The sequence below is a fragment of the Macaca mulatta genome, chromosome 2 (genome assembly GCF_049350105.2).
Source record: "Macaca mulatta isolate MMU2019108-1 chromosome 2, T2T-MMU8v2.0, whole genome shotgun sequence".
In the NCBI taxonomy this organism is placed as follows: Eukaryota; Metazoa; Chordata; class Mammalia; order Primates; family Cercopithecidae; genus Macaca; species Macaca mulatta.
Window position 1 is genome coordinate 155,210,261 of NC_133407.1, and position 24,057 is coordinate 155,234,317.

General features: G+C 44.5%; 1 protein-coding gene and 1 long non-coding RNA gene across 7 annotated transcripts in view; one reads left to right on the forward strand and one right to left on the reverse strand.

Annotated features, from left to right (window-relative positions):
* Positions 1-20,738, reverse strand: part of RAB7A (RAB7A, member RAS oncogene family) — an 88,444-nt gene extending 67,706 nt beyond the window's left edge. For all 6 annotated transcript variants that reach the window (XM_015130099.3, XM_077993672.1, XM_077993676.1 and 3 more), the window contains exon 1: positions 20,562-20,738. The gene's annotated coding sequence lies outside the window, so the exon portion shown is untranslated. The remainder of the gene's footprint in view (positions 1-20,561) is intronic.
* Positions 5,180-10,645, forward strand: LOC144339338 (uncharacterized). The gene is made up of 2 exons (XR_013414301.1): positions 5,180-5,902; positions 9,504-10,645. It is a non-coding gene; the product is annotated as an uncharacterized LOC144339338 (long non-coding RNA).
* Positions 20,739-24,057: the final 3,319 nt, after the last annotated feature.

Genomic DNA, 24,057 nt, shown 5'->3' on the forward strand with positions numbered 1-24,057 from the left:
GAAGTGCCCAGAGAGCTAAGGTTACTTCTGTTTTTTTTTGTTTTTTGTTTTTTGTTTTTTGAGACGGAGTCTCGCTCTGTCGCCCAGGCTGGACTGCAGTGGCCGGGTCTCAGCTCACTGCAAGCTCCGCCTCCCGGGTTCACGCCATTCTCCTGCCTCAGCCTCCCGAGTAGCTGGGACTACAGGCGCCCGCCACCTCGCCCGGCTAGTTTTTTGTATTTTTAGTAGAGACGGGGTTTCACCATGTTAGCCAGGATGGTCTCGATCTCCTGACCTTGTGATCCGCCCGTCTCGGCCTCCCAAAGTGCTGGGATTACATGCTTGAGCCACCGCGCCCGGCCGTTACTTCTGTTTTTCAAGAGTATCAGCCCTGCTTCTCCACTTCTCCATCACTAACTCTGCTGCGTATGTCCATGCCCACCCCTCATCCCTCATCTGTGCAAAGTCTGTCAAATAGGGCTGGGCACCGGGTCTCACATAATTCCAGCACTTTGGGAGGCCGAGGCAGGCAGATCACCTAAGGTCAGGAGTTCAAGACCAGCCTGGCCAACATGGCAAAACCCCATCTCCACTAAAAATATAAAAATTAGCTGGGGGTGGTGGTGCGTGCCTGTAATCCCAGCTACTTGTGAGGCTGAGACAGGAGAATAGCTTGAACACAGGAGGCAGAGGTTGCAGTGTGCTGAGATCATGCCACTGCACTCCAGCCTGGGTGACAGAGCAAGACTCTGTCTCAAAAAAAAAAAAAGAAAAAAAACCTCTGTCAAATAGGCTTCCTCGATTTTACAGCCATGGCTATTATCTTATACTAGGCTTGTATACATACTTGTGCTTTACAACAAATGTAAATACTTTCTACCAGAATAATCCCCCTCAGATATCATTTTCTTGTCATTACCTTCTAAATATGTAAATATGGATAGATTATCATGCCAAAGATGTTGTTAATGTGAAAATAAGTACCACAAAACTTTCTGCTTTTTGCCACATCACAGTACTTCCTACCTGGGCTCTTGAAAAGTAATGTACTTGAAGACCACAATGCGCACTTGAAATCAGTACTGCATACCATGCTTGCTTGCTTATTGTATTCGGTCCCAATTCTTTCCCCACATTTTCAAGGCCTACCACCATCTCAAATCGTTGCCCAAGAACGTCTACTTACTCAGAGAGCCCACCTCCCAGGTACTGCCACATTAACGAAAGTCACAGGGCCATTCTCCTTCTTTTCCCTATATGTATCCCTCTCAGTTGAGAAAATCCAAGTGAGAAAAAAAATTCTGCCCCTACCTCAATTCAGAACACATATTCGAAGTAAGGCAGAAATACATGTAGTATTAATAAACATTCTTTTTTTTTTTTTCTGAGACAAGTCTTGCTCTGTCACTCAGGCTGGAGTGCAGTGGCACAATCATGGCTCACTGCAGCCTCAACCTTCCAGCCTCAAGCAATCCTGCCACCTCAGCCTCCCAAGTAACTGAGACTACAGGCATGTGCCACCATGCTCAAAAAAAATTTTTTTTTTTTGTAGAGACAGGGTCTCCCTATGTTGCCCAGGCTCATCTTGAACTCCTGGGTTCAAGTGATACTCTGGCGTTGGCCTCCCAAAGTGCTGGGATTACAAGCATGAGCCACTGCACCTGGCTGAACGTTCTAAACTGCACTTATGTATTTTTTAAAGTAGGGAACTGAACAAGTTATACTCACATTTACATGTATTATCATATAAAGCTCATTTTTTTCCAAGTACAGCTGCATTTAAATATTTTAAAAAGAGAAAAAACAAAAATAAAAACTCATTTTGTAGGTCAAAAAACAGCAATTCTGTAGGGTTCAATATTGTTTCTAAGTAGGTAGGGATTGAGGTAGCACTTGTTTTCCAAATTTCCTTTTGTACAACTGGATTTATTACAGATACCATTGCCTATTAACAAAAAAGTGAAAAACTGTCCTGAAGCCTACTATCAAATCTTATTATTTCATACTATATCATCCTCTTTGGTAGGTGATTCTTCATGTCAGGTAGCCAACCAGAAAAATTCCTCCAGCGCAGGAACTGTCCTTCTCCTCTGGCATCTCTTTACCATAGCATCTGGCACAATGCATCCTCTGAGTACCTGCATACTGACTACCTTTCCGCTTACCCTGTATCACTATGGGGAGAGCCTGGTGGTTCCTACCACAGCAGGAGAAAGGCGAAAAACTAAATTAACTTCTTAGATTTTGATATACACTGTATGACTTGTCCTGTGAACAGGTGAAGTTTTTCACTAATTGTATACACCATCTTATACAGGGATGAGGGTGCACTGCAGGGTCAACCAACACAAGCCCCCTCCCTCTCACAAGGAGAATCTTTCTAATACTGCCTCACTTCCACACCTGGCTAACAGAAAATTGCTCATAGGGTTCCACCCTCCTCAGAGACAGCCCTCCTTCCCTGTCCCCAGAAGATCACGTGTGCTCCACAACTTAGGATGACTTTATAGACTCACAGAACTGCAAACCACAAAAGACAGCCATTTGGCAGGAACAGGTGAACAGTTGCATGTAGACAGGATTTCATATAACAACATGCAGAAATGATTAGCTATGCCTTTAGAAGACAACAGGAGAAAAAAAGGAAGACTTAGTTGACCCAGTGTACTTTCTTCCTGTCTTAACAGGTAACTGTTTTGTTCAATTCAAACCACTAACATTTCTGCCAAAGCCCGGAAAATAAAGACTGGCCCAATGGGCCACTGTAAATCGTGAAAATTAATTAACCCCCTCTTTAAATGTTAAAATTAATAAGGCAGAAAAGAAACATTTGTGGCAAAAGAAACATTTTTAATGTATGTAAAATCTGGGACATTCCTATGGAACTGAGAATAACCTTCCACCAGGAATAAATCCAATTTGCCAAAGTTAGACAACGGTTAACAGTAAAAATCCATCTAAATTGTAGATTATGAAGTGACTGTTCAAATACTGAAAAAAAAAGAAAAAAAAGAAAGGCTTCATGAACCTAATTAAAAATCTAATACTTGCAGCCCGGCATGGTAACTCACGCCTGTAATCCCAGTACCTTGGGAGGCCGAGGCAGGCAGATCACTTGAGGTCAGGAGTTCAAGACCAGCCTGGCCAACATGGCGAAACCCCATCTCTACTAAAAATACAAAAATTAGAAGAGGTGGAAATAGGGCTGAGGCATGAGAATCGCTCGAACCTGGGAGGTACAGGCTGCAGTGAGCTGAGATCGCGCCGCTGCACTGCAGCCTGGGTGGAGTGAGACTGTCTCCAAAAACAAACAAACAAAAAATCTAATACTTGCTTTCCAAAGCCTTCTTTTAATCCATTACATAAGCCAGTAAGTATACAAGGATTAAAAGATATGTACCAATGACCAATGCCCTACCAAACCCAGGGCTCCTTGGGGGCTGGGAACCAGATATTTTACCATTTGTATAGATACTGTCTTGCACAGGGCCTGGGACATGGTAAGTACTCAAAAACCTCCTGAGTAAACATTCATTTACAGGATATTTTTCCCAGATACATTGGGAGGGGGAAAATTTAGCTTCTTCACTCTGCCGAGGCACCTCAGGAAAGGCGCCCTCTAAATTTCTTTTCTTCTTTTTTTTTTTGAGACAGAGTCGCTCTGTTGCCCAGGCTGGAGGGCAGTGGCATCATCTCAGCTTACTGCAACCTACCCTTCCCGGGTTCAAGTGATTCTCCTACCTAAGCCTCCTAAGTAGCTGGGACTACAGACATTAGCCACCACGCCGGGCTAATTTTTGTATTTTTAATAGAGACAGAGTTTTGCCATGTTGGCCAGGCTGGTCTCTAACTCAGGCCTCCCAAAGTGCTAGGATTACAGGCATGAGCCACCGCGCCCAGGCTCCCTCTAAATTTCTTGATGAACGAGTCTGCTAGACATAAGATGACTAAGGGACAAAGGAAAGAAAGAGCACCGATTTAATCAGAAGTAAACATGTATTTGAGTCCAACTTCAGCAGAGTTCTAGGAAACATGGGAAACTGCCTAGCTTATCACAATAAATTATGAACTAGGCCAGGCACAGTGACTCATGCCTGTAATCCCAATACTTTGGGAGGCCAAAGGTGGAAGGATCACTTAAGCCCAGGAGTTTGAGGCCAGCTTGGACAACACAGCGAGACCCCATCTCTACAAAAAAAATTAGTCGGGCATGGTGGTACACACCTGTGGTCCCAGCTACTTAGGAGGCTGAGGTGGGAGGATGGCCTGAGCCTGGGAGGTCAAGGCTGCAATGAGTCAATGAGTCGTGATCGCACTACTGTACTCTAGCCTGGGTGACAGAGCAATGCCCTCTCTCCAAGGAAAAAAAAAAAAACGTGTTGTGTGTGTGTGTGTATATGTACGTATGTACGTATCTGTGTGTGTGTACATATATATAAAACAAAACAGATGCAAATAAGACAGTAGTACTGTCCCACAGACAAAGAATGAAACAGAAGAGTTAAAAAAAAACAGACACAGCCAGGCATGGTGGCTCACGCCTGTAATCCGAGCACTTTGAGAAGTGAAGGTGGGAGGACTGCTTGAGTGCAGGAGTTCGAGACCAGTCTAGGCAACATAGTGAGACACCATCTCTATTTCGTAAATAAATCTATCTAAAATTAAAAAAAAAAAAAAAAAAAAAGACATGGAGGTGGGAAATATACTGTGTGATAAAAAAATTTCTAGTCAATGAGGAAAAGATAATAATACAATAAAATACTGGAAAAACTATGCATTTGGGAAAAGATCCTGACATATTATACCTGGCTAAGTACTAGAATTACTAGAAGAAAACATTGTTTTTATTGTCCTGGGGGTGGGAAAGGCCTAAGCATAACATGAAGCGCAGAAAACAAATTGACAGATGTGACTACAGAAAATTTTCTATGTTACAAAAACATGCCATCAGCCAAACAAGACCAAGAGATACAAGCCAGGAACAATGTTTGCAACATGAAAAGGATCAAAATTCTTGCCATATAATGTTTATAAACTGGGAGAGAGGTGAGGTACAAGAACCTCACATGGGCTTCAGAGAACAAAAGCCAATTCACAAAAGACAATAAATGTACAAAAGCAGAAAGTTAAAAAAAAATTAAGTATACATAAAAAAATGTAGTTAATATTTTTTCAAAAGTTTAATCTATTGAATAAACAATTTTTTTTTTTTTGAGACGTCTCCCTCTGCCACCTAGGCTGGAGCACAGTGGAATTATCATGGCTTCCTGTAGACTCAACCTCCTGGGCTCAAGAGATCCTCCCCTGAACCCCCCCAAGTAGGTGGGACTACAAGTATGTGCCACCACACCCAGCTAATTTTTTAACTTTTTGTAAAGACAGGGGCTTACCATGTTGCCTAGGCTGGTCTTGAACTCCTGGGCTCAAGAAATCCGCGCACCTTGGCCTCCCAAAATGCTGGCATTACAGGCGTGAGTGACCCGCCAGGCCTGACCAAAACACAAGCCCTCAATAATGAGACATCATTTAAATTTTTCCCATTCATTAAACTGGCAAAGATTAAGAAAACTGACAATTGACAACCATATAAATGAAATTCTCAAACTACAAATGTAAAGTATACAACCTTCCCGAAGGCTATATGGCAATGAAAACCAAATTTTAAGTATGTATACTCACTAAATCTTAAGGAAATGATTAGATAAGTAGGAAAATATAAATATTAAATACTTCTCTTTCTCTGTCGCCAGGCTGGAGTGCAGTGGCGCGATCTTGGCTCACTGCAATCCCCACCTCCCAGGTTCAAGCGATTCTCCTGCCTCAGCCTCCGCAGTAGCTAGGATTACAAGCGCACACCACCACACCCAGCTAATTTTTGTATTTTTTTTAGTAAAGATGGGATTTCACCATGTTGGCCAGGATGGTCTCGATCTCCTGACTTTGTGATCCACCCATCTCGGCCTCCCAAAGTGCTAGGATTGATTACAGGCGGGAGCCAACGTGCCCAGCCCTTGTTTTTGTTTTTTTTTTTTTTGATATGGAGTTTCACTCTTGTTGCCCAGGCTGGGGCAAAAAATGGCCAATCTCTGCTCACTGCAACCTCCACCTCCCAGGTTCGAGCAATTCTCCTGCCTCAGCCTCCCAAGTAGCTGGGATTACAATCGTGCACCATCATGCCCAGCTAATTCTGTATTTTTAGTAGAGACAGGGTTTCACCATGTTTGTCAGACTAGTCTTCAACTGACCTCAAGTGATCCACCCATCTTGGCCTCCCACAAGTGCTGGGATTACAGGCGTGAGCCACTGTGCCCGGCCCTATTAAATACTTTTCTTAAAGAGCTGGAAATAACTGAAATGTTCATTTAGAGGACTGTTAAATTATGATCAATACAATACAGTCATTAAAAATAGTATGCACTTACAAGAAAAGCTGACTACTATATATGGTTAAATTTTTAAAAAGTTAATTGCAGAAGAGTACGTATTTTTTTTTTTTTTTGAGACGGAGTCTCGCTCTGTTGCCCAGGCTGGAGTGCAGTGGCCGGATCTCAGCACACTGCAAGCTCTGCCTCCCGGGTTTACGCCATTCTCCTGCCTCAGCTTCCCGAGTAGCTGGGACTACAGGCGCCCGCCACCTCGCCCAGCTAGTTTTTTTTTTTTTTTTAGTAGAGACGGGGTTTCACCATGTTAGCCAGGATGGTCTCGATCTCCTTGACCTCGTGATCCGCCCGTCTCGGCCTCCCAAAGTGCTGAGATTACAGGCTTGAGCCACCGCGCCCAGCCAAGAGTATGTATTTTATGATCTCATTTAAATTTTATAAAAAAATAAACGTTTTGGCCGGGCGCGGTGGCTCAAGCCTGTAATCCCAGCACTTTGGGAGGCCGAGACGGGCGGATCACAAGGTCAGGAGATCGAGACCATCCTGGCTAACACGGTGAAACCCCGTCTCTACTAAAAAATACAAAAAACTAGCCGGGCGAAGTGGCGGGTGCCTGTAGTCCCAGCTACTCGGGAGGCTGAGGCAGGAGAATGGCGTGAACCCAAGAGGAGGAGCTTGCAGTGAGCTGAGATCCGGCCACTGCACTCCAGCCTGGGTGACAGAGCAAGACTCCGTCTCAAAAAAATAAATAAATAAATAAACGTTTTGAATTATAGCCACCAAATTATCCAGAATGATAGAAAAAATCTGTTCACTTTAAGATTTTTTTTTTTTTTGAGACAAAGTCTTGCTCTGTTGCCAAGGCTGGAGTGCAATGGCATGATCTTGGCTCACTGCAACTCCGCCTCTCAGGTTCAAGCAATTCTCCTGCCTTACCCTCTTGAGTAGCTGGGATTACAGGAGCGCGCCACCACGCCTGGTTACTTTTTGTACTTTTGGTGGAGATGGAGTTTCACCATGTTAGTCAGGCTGGTCTCGAACTCCTGACCTCAGGTGATCCACCCGCCTCAGCCTCCCAAACTGCTGAGATTACAGGTTTGAGCCACCACTCCCGGTCCACTTTCTTTTATACTGCTTCTGTAATTTAGAAGAGTACACGTTTTAAAGAAAAATCTAACTGCCTACCAGTGCCTCTTGCCTCTAAGAAATGAATGGGCAAAGATCCATATACTCAATGGCTAACAGGGTCCTTAAAGTTTCTGATGGTGTCATCTAACCAGCTGGATGGTGCAAAAGCCACAGCAGTATGTTCAAGAGTCAGAGAATGTCAAAATACGAAAGGATCTTAAGGATTACCCATTACTCTCGTTTTTCAGAAATGGAGACTAAAGCTTAGTAACACATTTGACAGCCATACTGTGACCTTGCTTAAGGAAGCTTCTACAATCCTACAGCTTCTGACACACTGATTTCAAACAATGTGAAGAATTCACAGGCATTTTCTTTTCCAGCCAGGTATGACAACAGATATATTATTATACATGTATCTATCAAAAGCCATTTGAGAAACATCCATTTAATTCTTTCTTTCAAATGGTTAACATTTGGGGAAAAACAGGTAAATCAGTCTGGGACTTACCCTTAAGGCCCCCTCCTAAGGTAGAAAAGATACATACACAAAATCCACAACTACAAGATAATATGTGGCAAGCCCAGGGATTCAGTAAAAAGAGAGAACAGTATGGGTGGAAGTGATTAAGAAAAGCTAAAAGTGGACTGGTACCTGAGTCAGGCAGGATGCCAACAGAGTACTGGAGCTAGAAAACAGAGATGAAAGGGAAGTGGCAGGAATCAAGATGAAGGAAGTAGAGAACAAAGTGTGGTAAGGAAAAGGTGAGTAAAGCAACTCAGAGGAACGTGTGTCTTTATTAAAAAAAACAAAGCCAGGAAGGCAAGCTGGAAACCATTTGTGGAGAGCCTCAAACAAGAATAATGGAAAAACATAGGGTTCTTGACGAGTAGTGGCTCACACCCGTAATCCTAGCGCCTTGGGAAGCCAGGGTGGGCGAACTACTTGAGCCCAGGAGTTTGGGACCAGTCTGGGCAATATAGCCAAGACCCTGTCTCTATCAAAAAAACAAAATTAACTGGGCACAGTGGCACACAACTGTGAGCCTAGCTACTCAGGAGGCTGAAGCAAGAGGATCACTTGAGCTTAAGAGGTCGAGGCTGCAGTGAGCTGTGTTCAGGCCACTATACTCCAGCCTGGGCAACAGTGAGACCTTGTCTCAAAATGTTGAAATACAAAATAAAAACAAGAACAAATCCTTAAAAAAAAAAAAAAAAAAAGGGCAGGGGGGAGGTTCTAAAGACAGGGGAGAGCTGGGCATGGTGGTTCATTCCTGTGATCCTAGCACTTTGGAAGGCCAAAATAGGAGGATCACTTGAGTCCTGGAGTTTGAGATGAGCCTGGGCAACATGGTAAAACCCCTCTCTAAAAAAAAAAAAAAAAAACCTACAAAAAAATTAGCCAGATGTGGTGGCATGTGTCTGTAGTCCCAGCTGCTGGGGAGGCTGAGACGAGAGGATCACCTAAGCCTGGGGAGGGCATGGCTGCAGTGAGCCATGATGGCGCCACTGCACTGTAGATTGGGCGACAGAGTGAGACCTTGTCTCAAAAAAAAAAAAAAAAAAAGACTGAAAGATAGGTCGCTCACACATGTAATCCCAGCACTTTGGGAGGCTGAGGCGAACGGATTGCTTGAGCTCAGGAGTCCAAGACCAGCCTGGACAACATGGTGAAATCCTATCTCCATCAAAAATATAAAAAATTAGCTGGGGCATGGTGGTGCACACCTGTAGTCCCAGCTACTTGGGAGGCTGAGGTGGGAGGATCGCTTGAGCCTGGGAGGCAGAGGCTGCTACGAGCTGGGGTTGCATCGTCACTGTACTCCAGCCTGGGTGACAGAGACTCCATCTCAAAAAAAAATGGCCGGGCACAGTGGCTCACGCCTACAATCTCAGCACTTTGGGAGGCCGAGGCGGGCGGATCACAAGGTCAGGAGATCGAGACCATCCTGGCTAACATGGTGAAACCCCGTCTCTACTAAGTACACAAAAAATTAGCCGGGCACATGGTGGCAGGCGCCTGTAGTCCCAGCTGCTCGGGAAGCTGAGGCAGGAGAATGGCGTGAACCCAGAAGGTGGAGCTTGCAGTGAGCCAAGATCATACCACCGCACTCCAGCCTGGGTGACAGAGGGAGACTCCGTCTCAAAAAACAAAAAACAAAAAACAAAAAACAACTTTCTTAGGATAGGAAGGTGATTAGTGAGTAAAGATGGGCAACACAGTTATCTATAACTAAGCTCTTTTTTTTTAGGATCACACTTGATTCCTTGTGTGGTGTGACTCATTTTGGTCAATGAACGGTAAGCAGAAGTGACATGAAATAACGTGTCATTCCTGTGCTGGAATTTAACTGTAGGAACAAGAGCCTCCAACAGTTCTTTCTCCCTTTGCCAAGGCAGCCAGCAATACTCCTACCACGGCTGCTCCAGCGGTTGGAGAAAGAATGATGCAGAGCCTCTAAAAAACCAATGCTCTTTTCGGCCATTTTAAAGTTATTGGTTACTACAGCATAACCTAGCTTATTCTGTCTGATAGTGCTTGAAGATTTACCACCTGAAAATTTATATTTCAAAAGAAACAGACTACTGTGAGCAACCTTCTTTTAAAAACATTTAAATAAAACTGAATGATAAAATTTGCAAAGGCTGTTCTTCCGCAGAAGATGCTATTACTCTTTTGCTATTATTAAAGAATTATCTGTCAACTTGGAATACTGGATGCTAGTCCCGGTACCACTAACGCACAGTGGCTCCAAGATACTGAGCATGACCTTTTAGTCCATTTCCTCATCTGGAAAAAAAAAAAGACAAATCAAATGCTACTTAGTTTAAATTGTGAAGCTTAAACAAGGTAACAACCTCTATGTAATGTAAAGACATTGTTTATGTACTTTGCTCTGGGTATTGCCTTCCTGCTGGGAGGGAAAAAGCAAAGGCAACTTACACAAAGAAGAGTCTCTTGGAAGGCAATTCTGGTGAAGAGGACTTCACTCTTAGATCAACAGATTCTTCAAGGTGACGCACCACTGTTCTCAAGCTTTCTAAACCCACGTACTAAACCAAAAGTTTAGTCTCTAACGAGAGACTAAGATGATTCGTGCCTTTTTTTCTTTTTGGTAAGACAAACTGGAAAGCAGATACCTAGTAAAACAGTTACATAAGAACTATTTTGGATAGCTGGAAGCTTTTGATATCAACCCTAGATTATCTCAGGCATTTAACCAGTAAAAAAGATTGCCCATAAATTGCTAAGAGGAGCCCACAATGGACTGGCTAAAGAGGAAAACCAAGGCCGGGCGCGGTGGCTCAAGCCTGTAATCCCAGCACTTTGGGAGGCCGAGACGGGCGGATCACAAGGTCAGGAGATCGAGACCATCCTGGCTAACATGGTGAAACCCCGTCTCTACTAAAAATACAAAAAACTAGCCGGGCGAGGTGGCGGGCGCCTGTAGTCCCAGCTACTCGGGAGGCTGAGGCAGGAGAATGGCGTAAACCCGGGAGGCGGAGCTTGCAGTGAGCTGAGATCCAGCCACTGCACTCCAGCCTGGGCGACAGAGCGAGACTCCGTCTCAAAAAAAAAAAAAAAAGAGGAAAACCAAACTTACTGCTCTCTTCCTCTATCCCACCTCCCCTAACCAGTTCCCACATTTAACTTTTCATTAAAGCCACTTCTGAAGAAACAACTCTCTAAAAGTTTAAGCACAACACTTGTGGTATTTCAGTCCTGGCCCACTAAGCTCTTAATGTATGGTTTCTTTAAACAAATGACAACATAAAAGCCATTCCTCACCCATAACTAGGGTACCATCTGACTTACTTGTGAGGTTCAAGTGACAGGATTATGCCGTGTCTATTCCAGCATTATGGAGCGAAGTGCCACTTGGTTGACCTTAAAGCCTCCAACACGGGATTGCAGCGCCTGCCCTCCCCACTAGGATCTGGATTCCATACATACAGTCATTCCCAAATTAGAGCTACTGTAATCCCTACATCCATTCATCGACTTATGCCATTCCTTTCAACTACAATGGTTTCCCAACTGTAACCTGCCTACCAATTTATTTAAAAATCCACCACCCTAGGCATTGAACAACTCTAAACTAAATGACTCTCATCTGCCCTGTATTTACAATTATTCCTGAATAATTCCCCATAGGAGCCAACAGTGTTTTCTTATAGTAGAGAAAAAAATCTGTTAAATGAACACAACACACAGTTTATCATTCAGGAAACCTACACATATTAATCAGTGACCCAGAAGCATAATTTACATGCTATAAACAATAACTTACTCTGCAAAGTTAGAACTGGAAAAATTTTAAACAAAAGTTTAGTAATATTTCAAGATCCATTCTAGAATAGTGATTCATCCCTGTCCTCAAGTGGCTTAAAGTTGGAAGACAGGCAAAGTCATGCAATGTTTTATTTCAATCACACTAAGGTCTATAATAGATACACAAAGCTGAGCATCACGCAGCCAACATGCTGGTGGTCAAAGGCCCATTAATATCTGAAAGGTCAGTCAGAATATGCAAAACAGACCTATTTCTAGCATATGTACGACAGAATATGATATTTTAAGGGCCCAAGTGTCTGATCAAAAAAGAGTTGGAAGGAAAGCACTATCTACTATGGCTAGATTTATACCCCACAGATTACTCTTTTATAGGCCAATTCCACCACCAGGAATGGAGTCCAGACTACAAAAGTAAGCGATGGGCAACTATGGAAGTACTAACTGCTCACTCACTGGACTGAAGTGGTGCTTTCCTTTTTTTTTTTTTTTTTTTTTTTTGAGGCAGGGTCTCATTCTGTTGCCCAGGCTAGAGTGCAGTGGTGAGATCTCAGCTCCACCTCCCAGGTTCAAGCAATTCTCATGCAACATCCACCTCCCGGGTTCAAGTGATTGTAATGTCTCAGCCTTCTGAGTAGCTGAGATTACAAGTGCCCACCACCATGTCTGGCTAATTTTTTGTAGTTTTAGTAGACACAGGGTTTCGTCATGTTGGCCAGGCTGGTCTTGAACTCCTGGCCTCAAGTGATCCGCCCGCCTCGGCCTCCCAAAGTGCTGGGATTACCGGCGTGAGCCACCATGCCTGGCCAAACCTCTGCTTCTAACCCCAATGGATGTAAGTAGCATTTACAAGAGGTAGTCTCAAACTGACACATATTACTCCAGGATAACCTTCCCCAGTCCCTTGAGGTTCCCCCACACTGTTGAGTAAACAGGCTGTACCATGGTGCCATAAAGAAATGGGTTTCTACCAGAGGGAACTAAAATTAAAGAGACAAAAAGTTACAAGTGCTAGCAAGGATGTGGAATATTTGGACTTCTTATACACTGCTGATGGGAGAGTACGCTGCTACAACTTTTGAAAACCGGCCATATCTACTAGAGCAGAATAGATACTCTTATGAAGTGAACTGTGTCCACCTAATATTTTTAAGTTGAAATCCTAATCCCCAATACATCAGAATGTGACTTATTTGCAGACAGGGCCTTTAAAGAGGTAATTTAGGTTAAGTGAGGTCATAAGGGTGGGCCTCAATCCAGTATGACTGGTGTCCTAAAAGAAAAGCAGATTAGGACAGACAATACAGAAGAAAGATCATGTGAAGACACAGGGAAGAGAAGACAGTCATTTACAAACCAAGGAGAGGCTTCAGAAGAAACCAATCCTGCCGGCCGGGCGCGGTGGCTCAAGCCTGTAATCCCAGCACTTTGGGAGGCCGAGACGGGCGGATCACGAGGTCAGGAGATCGAGACCATCCTGGCTAACACAGTGAAACCCCGTTTCTACTAAAAAATACAAAAAAATAGCCGGGCGAGGTGGCGGGCGCCTGTAGTCCCAGCTACTCGGGAGGCTGAGGCAGGAGAATGGCGCAAACCCGGGAGGCGGAGCTTGCAGTGAGCTGAGATCCAGCCACTGCACTCCAGGCTGGGCGACGGAGCCAGACTCCGTCTCAAAAAAAAAAAAAAAAAAAAAAAAGAAACCAATCCTGCCAACAGCTTGACCTCAGATTTCTAACCTTCAGAATTGAGAAAATAAAACTTCTGTTTAAGCCACTCTATCTGTGATACTTGTTACAGCAGCCCTAGCAAATGAATACAGACACATACCCTAAAATTCAGTCTTTTTACTTAAATATATTATGATATATCACATAATACTACTGAGCAATGGAAACTCCAGTTACAACTGCACACAACGACACAAAGTCTCACAAACAACACTGAGTCAAAGAAACCAGATACTGAAGAATACACAGTGTATGATTCCATTTACACAAAATCCAAATCAGGCAAAATTAGTCTACAGTTCTAGAAATCAGAAGACTCACTACCCAACCATCAGGGCATCGATGATAACGACTTAAAGGAGACTAAGAGGGCCTCTGGGTTTATAAAAATTATCCAAACCGTCCACTTATTTGTGCACTTTTCTTTATATATATATACTAAAATACAGAAATGATAAATCACTTGGAAATACAGGCAACAATGTACTTATCCAGTGTTACCATGGCAAATAAACCTTACTCTGGAGCTGGATGCATCAGGTTCCTCACTCATTACCATTAACATTTTAAAAATACAGCTATTCCTATGATCCCTAGCTTCTCATCATTCAGTGTCTACTAGGAGAAGTATCACAGGTCACATGACCCAAGAGTGTCCTGTCTCCTCCACAGTTAAATTCTCACATCATTTCTGGGGAGAGTTCAATTTCTTTTTTCTTGAGACACAGTCTTGCTCTGCCACCCAGGCTGGAGTGCAGTGGCACGAACACAAATCACTGCAGCCTCAAACTCCTGGAATCAAGTGATCCTCCCGTCTCAGCCTCCCACGCACAGGTGAACCACCACAACCACCACACCCACCTAATTTTTTTTTCTTTGTAGAGATGGAGTCTCACTTTGTTGTTCATGGTGGTCTTGAACTCCTGGGCTCAAGCAATCCTCCTGCCTCACCCTCCCAAAGTGCTGGGATTACTCCTCCCAAAGTACTGGTCACCACGCCTGGCCAAGAGTTCAATTTCATTAAAGGAAGGTATTAAAATATACATTCAAAGGAAGAAAATAACCAGTTAACACTTTGGTCTTCCTCAGGGTAGTGAATCACAAATTTTCCTTCTTTATATTTCTGAATTCTCCTAGCTTATGTTTTAACTGAATAGTTTAATAATCAGCAAAAAAGACATATCATTTTAAATAAAAGGTAGTGGGGCCAGGCGTGGTGGCTGACAACTGTAATCCTAGCACTCTGGGAGGCTCAGGCAGGTGGATCATGGGGTCAAGAGGTTGAGACCATCTGGCCAACATGGTGAAACCCCATCTATACTAAAACTACAAAAATTAGCTGGGCGTGGTGGCGCATGCCTGTAGTCTCAGCTACTTGGGAGGCTGAGGTAGGAGAATCATTGAACCCGGGAGGCAGAGGTTGCAGTGAGCCGAGATCATGCCACTGCACTCCAGCCTGGCGACAGAGCAAGACTCCGTCTCAGAGGAAAAAAAAAAAAAAGGTAGTGCATGCCACCATGCCCAGCTAACTTTTGTATTTTTAGTATAGACAGGGCTTCACCATGTTGGCCACGATGGTCTCTATCTCTTGACCCCGTCATCCGCCCGCCTTGGCCTCCCACAGTGCTGGGATTACAGGCGTGAGCCATCGCCCCCAGTCAAAGATACACTTTTACAAGGGGTAACATGACGCAGTCTTTAGGGCACTAGCATATAATGGAAAGGCAAGATGGTACATCAGAAAGAGCACTGAGCTGGTTAACAGACCTAAACTGACATTCCAGCTGAGCCACATGAGCATACAGCCTCAGCTATCTCAGGCAGATACACACAACAGTTGTGAGCACCAAATGAAATCATATGTAAACTACAAACAGCACAGAAATATTAAAAAGCATTTAAAAGCAAATGTGTAGGAAGGTTTCTACAAAATGTTATTGCTCTTTTAACAACCATCAACATGGCGCAGGTCAGAGGATTTAAGAGTGGGTTTTAGATGACCCGCAGTTATCTCAGGGACCCCCGTATCTATAAGTGCACGGGAGAACTGCTGGTTGGCTGACTGCATACCATATATAAGGGACACTATTTTTCATAAAGTCTATGCTGTGTCACTTAAGGTTAATTCATAGCAGCTTTGTAATTACGTACTCTCAAATAACTCAAAGTACAAAGCTTACTAAATGGAAACCAACTTTTTATTATGCTTACATACCAATACTGGAAATCAATGATATAACTATTTATCTCACTAAGTAATTTTTAAGGGACTCCTAATGTGAGATGGTTAATGCCCAGTATTATGAAGCAAAGCTGGAAAGGAAAGGCGGAGGGAGAAGAGAGAACCTCCTACGGCAGCAGCCACACAACTAAGGACCAACTAAGAGACAAGTAAGGCTGGAGAATTCCTAAACTGCCCTGGTCCCAGGCTTCCCTTAATAGGCTTCCTCATATTTGCTTGGTCCCAACTGTAGACAGTCCCAGGAGACCAGAAGTGGACAAAAGAATCAGGCAAACTTAATTTCTCAGCAGTGACGCCATCACCAAAACAGAGACTCCAGGTCCCATGAGTTAAGTACTGCATCTTCAAGCAAATGAACAAGGCCAGTACTGTAGATTAGTGTTGGAACCAACTTCCAAGCTTTCTCCTCCTCCCCCAAGGAGATATTTTGCAAGTAGCTATTCTTAAAAATGTTTTTGTAATCACAGCCTGGGATACTAAAATTGAAACTGGTAACAGACACTGCTAAAAAACCTGTTTTGATTTCACTCGCCACATCACTTACACCTCTGATTCACAAATTGCAGTGACCACAACTACCATTAAGAAATGTTTTAAAAATAAGTTTTTGGCCGGGCATGGTGGCTCACACCTGTAATCCCAGCACTTTGGGAGGCCGAGGCAGGCGGATCACGAGGTCAGGAGATCGAGACCATCCTAGAGGCCATCCTGGCTAACACAGTGAAACTCTGTCTCTACTAAAAACACAAAAAAATTAGCCAGGCGTGGTGGTGGACACCTGTAGTCCCAGCTACTCGGGAGGCCGAGGCAGGAGAATGGCGTGAACCTGGAAGGGTGAGCTTGCAGTGAGCCGAGATGGCGCCACTGCACTCCAGCCTGGGCTACAGAGCGAGACTCCTCCTAAAAAGAAAAAAAAGTTTTAAAACACAAACGCAAACTATTTTTCTGTCTTTAATGCCATATGGAGTGTGGGGAAAAACAGAATAGAGGGAAGATGTAAGAGCAAATAACTGAAAAGATCAACACATTGCAAAATGTTTCTGCAGCAAACTGCAGACAGAGAAGCACAGAGAACTATTAGATGATATTAACAGATAAGCTCATGGTAACACAAAGGAATGGATGCCTGAGAACACAGCGGCAACCTTCCTTATATGAGAGGTAAGAGTCATCAACAGCAAGCCAATAGCCAAAAATAAGGGGGGAGGCGGGGAGTTCATTTCTCCAGTTTCAGTCGCCTTCAGAAGACATTTAGTGCCAAGGGGAACCTCTGTTTAGCCTTATTCAGAAGCACTTCTAATCCTTACCTCTCCAGGAAAAAAAAAACCTGCCTACAGCTCTAAGTCCAACATCTGGTCAAATCTATCTCAGCTGTATTTGTTGAATTATATGAATGGGGAGTTAAATACTTTATCATGGGAAAAACTAAAATATTTGTGTCAAATGCCAGAGAGCAATGTGCATAAGACAACCGTCGTATTTGTGTGGTCTGTGTTTGCTGCATCTTTGTATACAAAAGCTAATGCCAAAGTAAGAGCAAAAATGTTATTAGCAAAGAACTCTTTGAAGACGTATTAAAAGCTAATCAAATAACCAAAATTTTTTGGCTTCACTTGGCAGTGGGGTCAGAAAACTGATTCAAAGCCACACTTTACTATAAAGCGTTGTTCTCTGATACAGGTTTTGTGAGCTTAGACACAGTTGGCATCAAAAAAAATACGAAAAAAAGGCCGGGCACGGTGGCTCAAGCCTGTAATCCCAGCACTTTGGGAGGCCGAGGCGGGTGGATCACGAGGTCAGGAGATCGAGACCATCCTGGCTAACATGGTGAAACCCCGTCTCTACTAAAAATACAAAAAACTAGCCGGGCGTGGTGGCGGGCGCCTGTAGTCCCAGCTACTCGGAGGCTGAGGCGGGAGAATGGCGTGAACCCGGGAGGTAGAGCTTGCAGTGAGCCGAGATCGCGCCACTGCACTCCAGCCTGGGTGACAGAGCGAGACTCCATCTCAAAACAAAAACAAAAACAAAAACAAAAACAAAAACGAAAAAAAAAATTGCCCCACGTGGTTGCTAACTACCTAGAAGGATATACTAATAAAACTATTTTTAGAGTATCTTCTACATTCCACCCTCTGTTTACTCATGCAGTTCTACCACAAATGCAAAATCCAAATCTTCTCTTGAAGCGAACCTAGAAAGTTTGTGGGAGATAGGGTAGCACAGCTTTTCTATGTAGAATGGTACTGAAACTATGGCCGACACAATATCAGTGCTACATTAAACTTTCTTGCCAGCTGAAGAAAAAAATCCAGTATGCCAAATGTCCAAATGTACCTTTGCTCAAAGACACTGCAGTGCAAGGTAATGGTAGTGACATGGACTACTTCTCGAGTGAACCAAAAAAATGCCACTAGAGTCGGCCGGACGCAGTGGCTCATGCCTGTAATCCCAGTACTTTGGGAGGCCAAGGCAGGCAGATCACCTGAGGTAGGGAGTTCGAGACCAGCCTGACCAACATGGAGAAACCCTGTCTCTATTAAAAATACAAAATTAGCCGGGCATGGTGGCACATGCCTGTAATCCCAGCCACTCGGGAGGCTGAGGCAGGAGAATGGCTTGAACCCGGGAGGCAGAGGTTGCAGTGAGCTGAGATCGCGCTATTGCACTCCAGCCTGGGCAACAAGAGAGAAACTCCGTGTCAAAAAATAAATAAAATAAAACAAATGCCACCAGAGCAAAAGGAGAAACAAGTAGAGTGTTGAAGGTTACTCTTTAAAAGATGTGATAAATTAGAAACTGTAATATTATCTTCTACACTCTCTGAAGAGCATACAAATGCTGTTGTTAAAATTAACAAAGCCTTAAAGTTAGCCAGAACACCATCCTTTGGATTACTACGGATTCATCAGCAGAAATGAGAAATAACTCTTTCCAAAAAGCCTCAAGTTCTACCACCAAATCATTCCACAATAGAATTTCTGGCCAAGATCATTCACCTTTTAAAAATTCCCTGAGGACAGGAACCATGCCTATCTCCCTGAGTCAACATCCCACAACGCCTGATACATTGCTGATACTCAATGGATACTCAAAATACTTCATGAATGAATAAAAAGGTGCCTATCATTACTCTCCTCTAAACTCAAACATTATATAAAGCTACAGTACTTATTACTCACTTAAATATTTTAGGCTGGGTAGCAAAGGTAAAAAAAAAAAAAAAAAAGACAAATTTGAATACAACAGGATTGTGAACGCTAAGCTTTAACTTAGCCAGTCCCTTCAGGAGAAGCACTCCTAACTCACCTTCCAGTTCTTAAATCCAAATCTGAACAAACCTTCCCAGGTTTGAAGAGAGAAACACACTAAGAGGAGACTTTATTAATCCATGGATGAGAAATCATGTGCCTCATCAGCTGCTTAAGTCACAAGAAAGAGACAAGAGCCTGTTCTTTAGGAAACCAAAGATGCAGTATTTTGAATAGGGAAGAACCAACTGGCTGGACAGCCATCAACTAAGGTTGTAAGAAAGGTTCGCTAGGCAGCTTTGCCAGGCCTACCTGCAAAATTTTTCAAACCTCAGTTAAGTACCCCGCCAGTATTCAAGAGCTCCTAATTCAACTACACTACAATATGTGTGATAAGTCGCAAACGGCATTTCTTATGGCTTTAAGAGAGAACTGATGCTACCAGAAAGACTTTCAAACGACATCAACAGAAAGAAAGGAGGTGGTGGAAGGCAGTGAGGTACAGATACCAGGTGGCAAAAGATAAACCACAAGCTTTAGGGGCACGTGAAAGCAGTATAACCTACAAATTGAATAAAGTGCTCTGGAGTCTGACTGCCTGGGCTTGCATCTTTGCTTCGTAACTTAGCTGTGTGACCTTGGTCAAATGGTTTAGCCTCTCTGTTCAATTTCCCACTGTGTTAAGTGGGCACAACAGTGGTACTTTAGAGGGTTGTTCAAAGAACTAAACATAATGATCTGTTAAAAGGTCTTGCCACGCTGCCTAGCATATAACAAACGCTCAAATATTTGCTGTCAGTATTCTCAATATTCCCCTTATGACCCATTAGGTATCAAGCGTAAAATGAATGCAGAAAGAGGCCCCCAACACGGTCCGAATGGAAACACAACTCTACATCCAACTACCATCTTTCCCCGACTAAGTTGAAAAACTTCTCTCAGGATTTACCGTAACATGCCTAGGACAAAAAGCTCCCTGTCTCCCAGCGCCAGAGGCGCCTCAATGTACACAAGTGTTGAGGCGATCCCAGCGCACGTGACCTGACTCACGCCTTGACTCAGTTGCCGTCAGGGAACCTCTCCCACTAACAGGGTCAGGCTGTTCAACTGAAGAGCCGGAAGGGAACGCGGCTCGGCCCCCAGCGCCTGTGACCCATGCCCGCCAGGTGGGCACGGCGGCGGGCGGCGTGGGCTCTGACACCCTCCTGCTCGCCACGCTAAATAACTCCACCGCCTAGCGCGTCCTGCCGCGGCGCAGGGCAGTCCAAGTCAATGAACCCTCTTGGGTCTCTGAGATCGACGCCAACAGTAAACAGAGCGTCCGAGACCGGCGGCCGGGGCCGGCAACCCGGCCAGAGGTCACGCCCGACGACCTCCGACCTCTCCAACCCGGGTGGGGTCCTGGCCTGCTTCGTGGGCCTGAGCGATGCCGAGTTTGCCCGCGAGGCCAGGGCTGGGCCTGGAGCCTGCCAGGAGGACAGGGAGGACGCGAGGCCCTGGCGACCGAGGAGTTGAGGAGGGGGATGGGGCCAGGCCGCCGGCCGGGCTGGGCCCGCTGCTTACCGCGGCCTCTGCGCTGGGGGCTCTGGGCCGGGCGCGTCGCGAGGGCTCCCGCCGAGGAGGAGACTCAACGGAGGACAGAAGAGGGGAGGTCCAAGTTCTGGTTCCAGGGAACTCTGCTGAGCTCTCCAAGCCGCCAACTCCGCCGCTGCCGCCGCCTCAGGCTTTATGGCCAAGACTCCAGGCCCGCTCCCACTTCCGCCACTGCCGCCGCCCCGAGCGGAAGTACCTGTCACGAGACGCTCGACGCCGGGGTGCGGAGGAGGAGCCCCGCCTCAACCTTGAGTCACGTTCCGGCTGCCTTGGGACAGAGCCTGGATCACGTGCTACAAACATGTCTGCTCCCAAACGGTTGTCCCCATCTTTGAGGCTTGTACAAGGAGCAGGACGGCGCCATGTTGGACCCACAGACAGATTCCCTCAGCCATCCCTCCTTGCTCCAGAATAAAGAATGCCACCGAAGAGAGGTCAAGGGGTAAACTGGCCATTCCAATTGTGTCCTTCTTCGGAAGGCATCATTTATCCTTACTTTAACTACCTAACCAAAAATTATTATCACCATTTTACAAATAAGGAACTGAGACCGAACATATCAGGTCACTTGGTCTAGCTCAACACAGAAACTGGTGGAGCAGGGTTTTGAACCAAGGTCTGTCTGATGCCAATGTGTGTTATCGTTCTAGTAGACTGCAAATGACTACAGCAATTGTGTGACTCAGTAATAGAGACAGGAGAAATAGACACTTTGGCAGAGGAGACAGCACGAGAAAATGGAAAATGAGCTAAAGCCTCTCTGAACTTAGTATTAAAGAAGATGTGATAAAGATGGACCTGGTAGAACTCTTCTTGTAAGCACAGAGCAGCCTCCCAAGCACCAGCCCCATCTGAACACATCAGGATCCACTCAGAACTTTTGTCTCCATCTTTAACAATGCCCTCTAATAGTCTTTTCTTATTTGGTTCATGCAAACTCCATTCTTTCAATTGTTCCATCCAAAAACCTTGCAATTGTTACAGTAAGTAAGTAGTTAGACCTGAGCAGGGCAGGAGTGGGGCCACTCCCCCACCAGCAATGTGAGGCAACCATGACGTGGTGGTCAGATTAAGCTATCTCTCTAAAATAATAATTGGTTGCAGTCAGAACCAGGGAAAGAGTCTCCCAATAGATAAAAACACCTAAAACTGGTGATCAGCAGCTTCCCATTGAGATCTCAGAAGTTGAGGGGTCTGGGGAAAAAAAAAAAAAAAAAAAAAAACCTCAAAATCTAGGCAAGCAGTCCCAACCCTGAGATGGCACAATGTCTGGGGTTTCCCCTACTTTTTCAGCTAAAATTGGCTCTTTCCGCAAAACCCTCGCTACCTATTCTCCTGTTTTCTCTATGTGTATTCTGAAATGGCCTTGCACACTGCAGGACCATCAGCTTCTGGGGTAAGTCTACTTTTCTCTGCTTTCACTTTGCATGTGCCCAGGAGTTCGAGACCAGCTTGGGCAACATAACAAGACTGTCTCTTCCAAGATAAATAAAAAAGAAAGGAGAAGGCACACATCTACATCAGACTTTTGCAGTTGTACTTCTCTCTACCTGGAAAGCTCTTCCTCCAGGTATCTGCTTGGCCACTCGCTCACTTTCCTCTGGTCTTGACTTTAAAGTGACCTTTTCAGTGAAATAGCCTTCCCTATTTAAAACTGAAGTCCCTCTCTCTGTCACCACAACATAAACACAAAAATTGCCATCTCCCTACGGCTTTTCTCCTTTTTTTTTTTCTTTTCTTTTCTTTTTTTCTTTTTTTGAGACAAGGTCTTGCTCTGTTGCCGGTGCTGGAGTGCAGTGGCATAATCAGGGCCTACTGCAGCCTTGAACTTCTGGGCTCAAGTGATCCTCCTGTCTCAGCCTCCTGAGTAGCCACAGGCATACACCACTATGGCTTGCTAATTTTTTTTTTTTTTTTTTTTTTTTTTTGTAAAGAGAAGGTCTTGAACTCCTGGTGTCAAGTAATCCTCCCGACTCAGCCTCCCAAAGTTTTTCCTCTTATATTACTCACTTATTTGCATATTTTCTGCCTTCCCCACTAGAATGGCAGGTCCATAAGGCAGCTATTTTTGTCTATCTCATTCACTGCGATATCCCTGATTCTTAAAACAGTGTTAGGGTACAGTAGGTGCTCAATGTGTAGAATTTACAAAGTATTCAGGGGAATGAAAACTGAGAATAGTTTCAAAGGCCAAGAGTTATGATAATTCCACCCCATTCGGTAGCCAATCAAAATGCTAGGTTTGAAGATAAAGTAGCAACTGGGAATGCAGTAGTCCTTATCCCCAGGTCTGGCAGGGCTGACTGCAGGATTTGAGCATCTGAGTCCTAGAACCAATCCACCGCAAATAGCAAGGGACAATTATACCAGAAAAGGCAGAGCACAAAAATAAAATGGGACATGTGGGCCCCAGCCTTCTAAGAAGCCTTCTGAGAAGGCTATTCAGATGCAAACATGGGCTATTTCCTATGGGAAAGAAAGGACGACTTAAAAGAAACCCATGAGCCAGAAGGATAGAGCCAGGAGCTGCAGGTAATCATTCCCAAGGAGCAGTAGAGGACTCAATCAAGGAACTGGCATCACGTGCCTTGCTGGATTTCAGAATTACTATGACCCAGTGGCAGCTGTCAGTCCTGTTTTTTCCCCTTTTGAACAAAAGTGTCTACTGTGCTTATCTTCCGCTTGCCAACTCTGTATGCTGGGTCCGTGGAGAGGAGATAACGTCTCTAGCTCATAGGCCTTCAGAGAAACAGTGCTCAGAGCTGTTCTTGAGGAATTATATCTTAGGAACCTCATCCACATTTGGACCTGATTTATGTGACAGGATCCATTATGAGTCAGTGATGTATTGGGATTGAGACTTTTAGGGTACTTGGAGGAGTTAAGTAGAGCAGGACCTCCAATAACATCAATTCAATTAAAACATTGATGAGAAAAAGTTGATTCCTGGCTGGGTCCCCTGTCTGTGTAGTCTGCACTCTCTCCCCATGTCTGAGTTTTCCTTGGTTCCTCTGGTTTCCTCCCAAATCCCAAAGATGTGCCCTTTAGGTGGATTGGCTTGTCTGAATTGTCCCAGTCTATGTGTGTATGTGTGTGTGTGTGTTTGTGTGTGTGTGTGCATATGCTCACATGTGTGCGCAATGGGATGGCATCCTGTATAGGGTTGGTTCCTGTCCTGAGCTGCCAGGATAGACTCTGGCCACCTGTGACCCTGAGATGGAATAATTGGATAAATAAATATCTTGCTCATTTTCATTATCTGTCTTATATATATATAGTTCATATTTCCTTTAATATTTAATATAAGAAGTGTTTTGGTCTTTACCAGCCTGACCAACGTGGTGAAACCCCGTCTCTACTAAAAATACAAAAATTAGCCGGGCGTTGTGGCACGTGCCTATAATCCCAGCCCAAATCCGAGGGGCATCTTGGCTTTAGCACAACCTACTCTCTTGGGAATTAATCC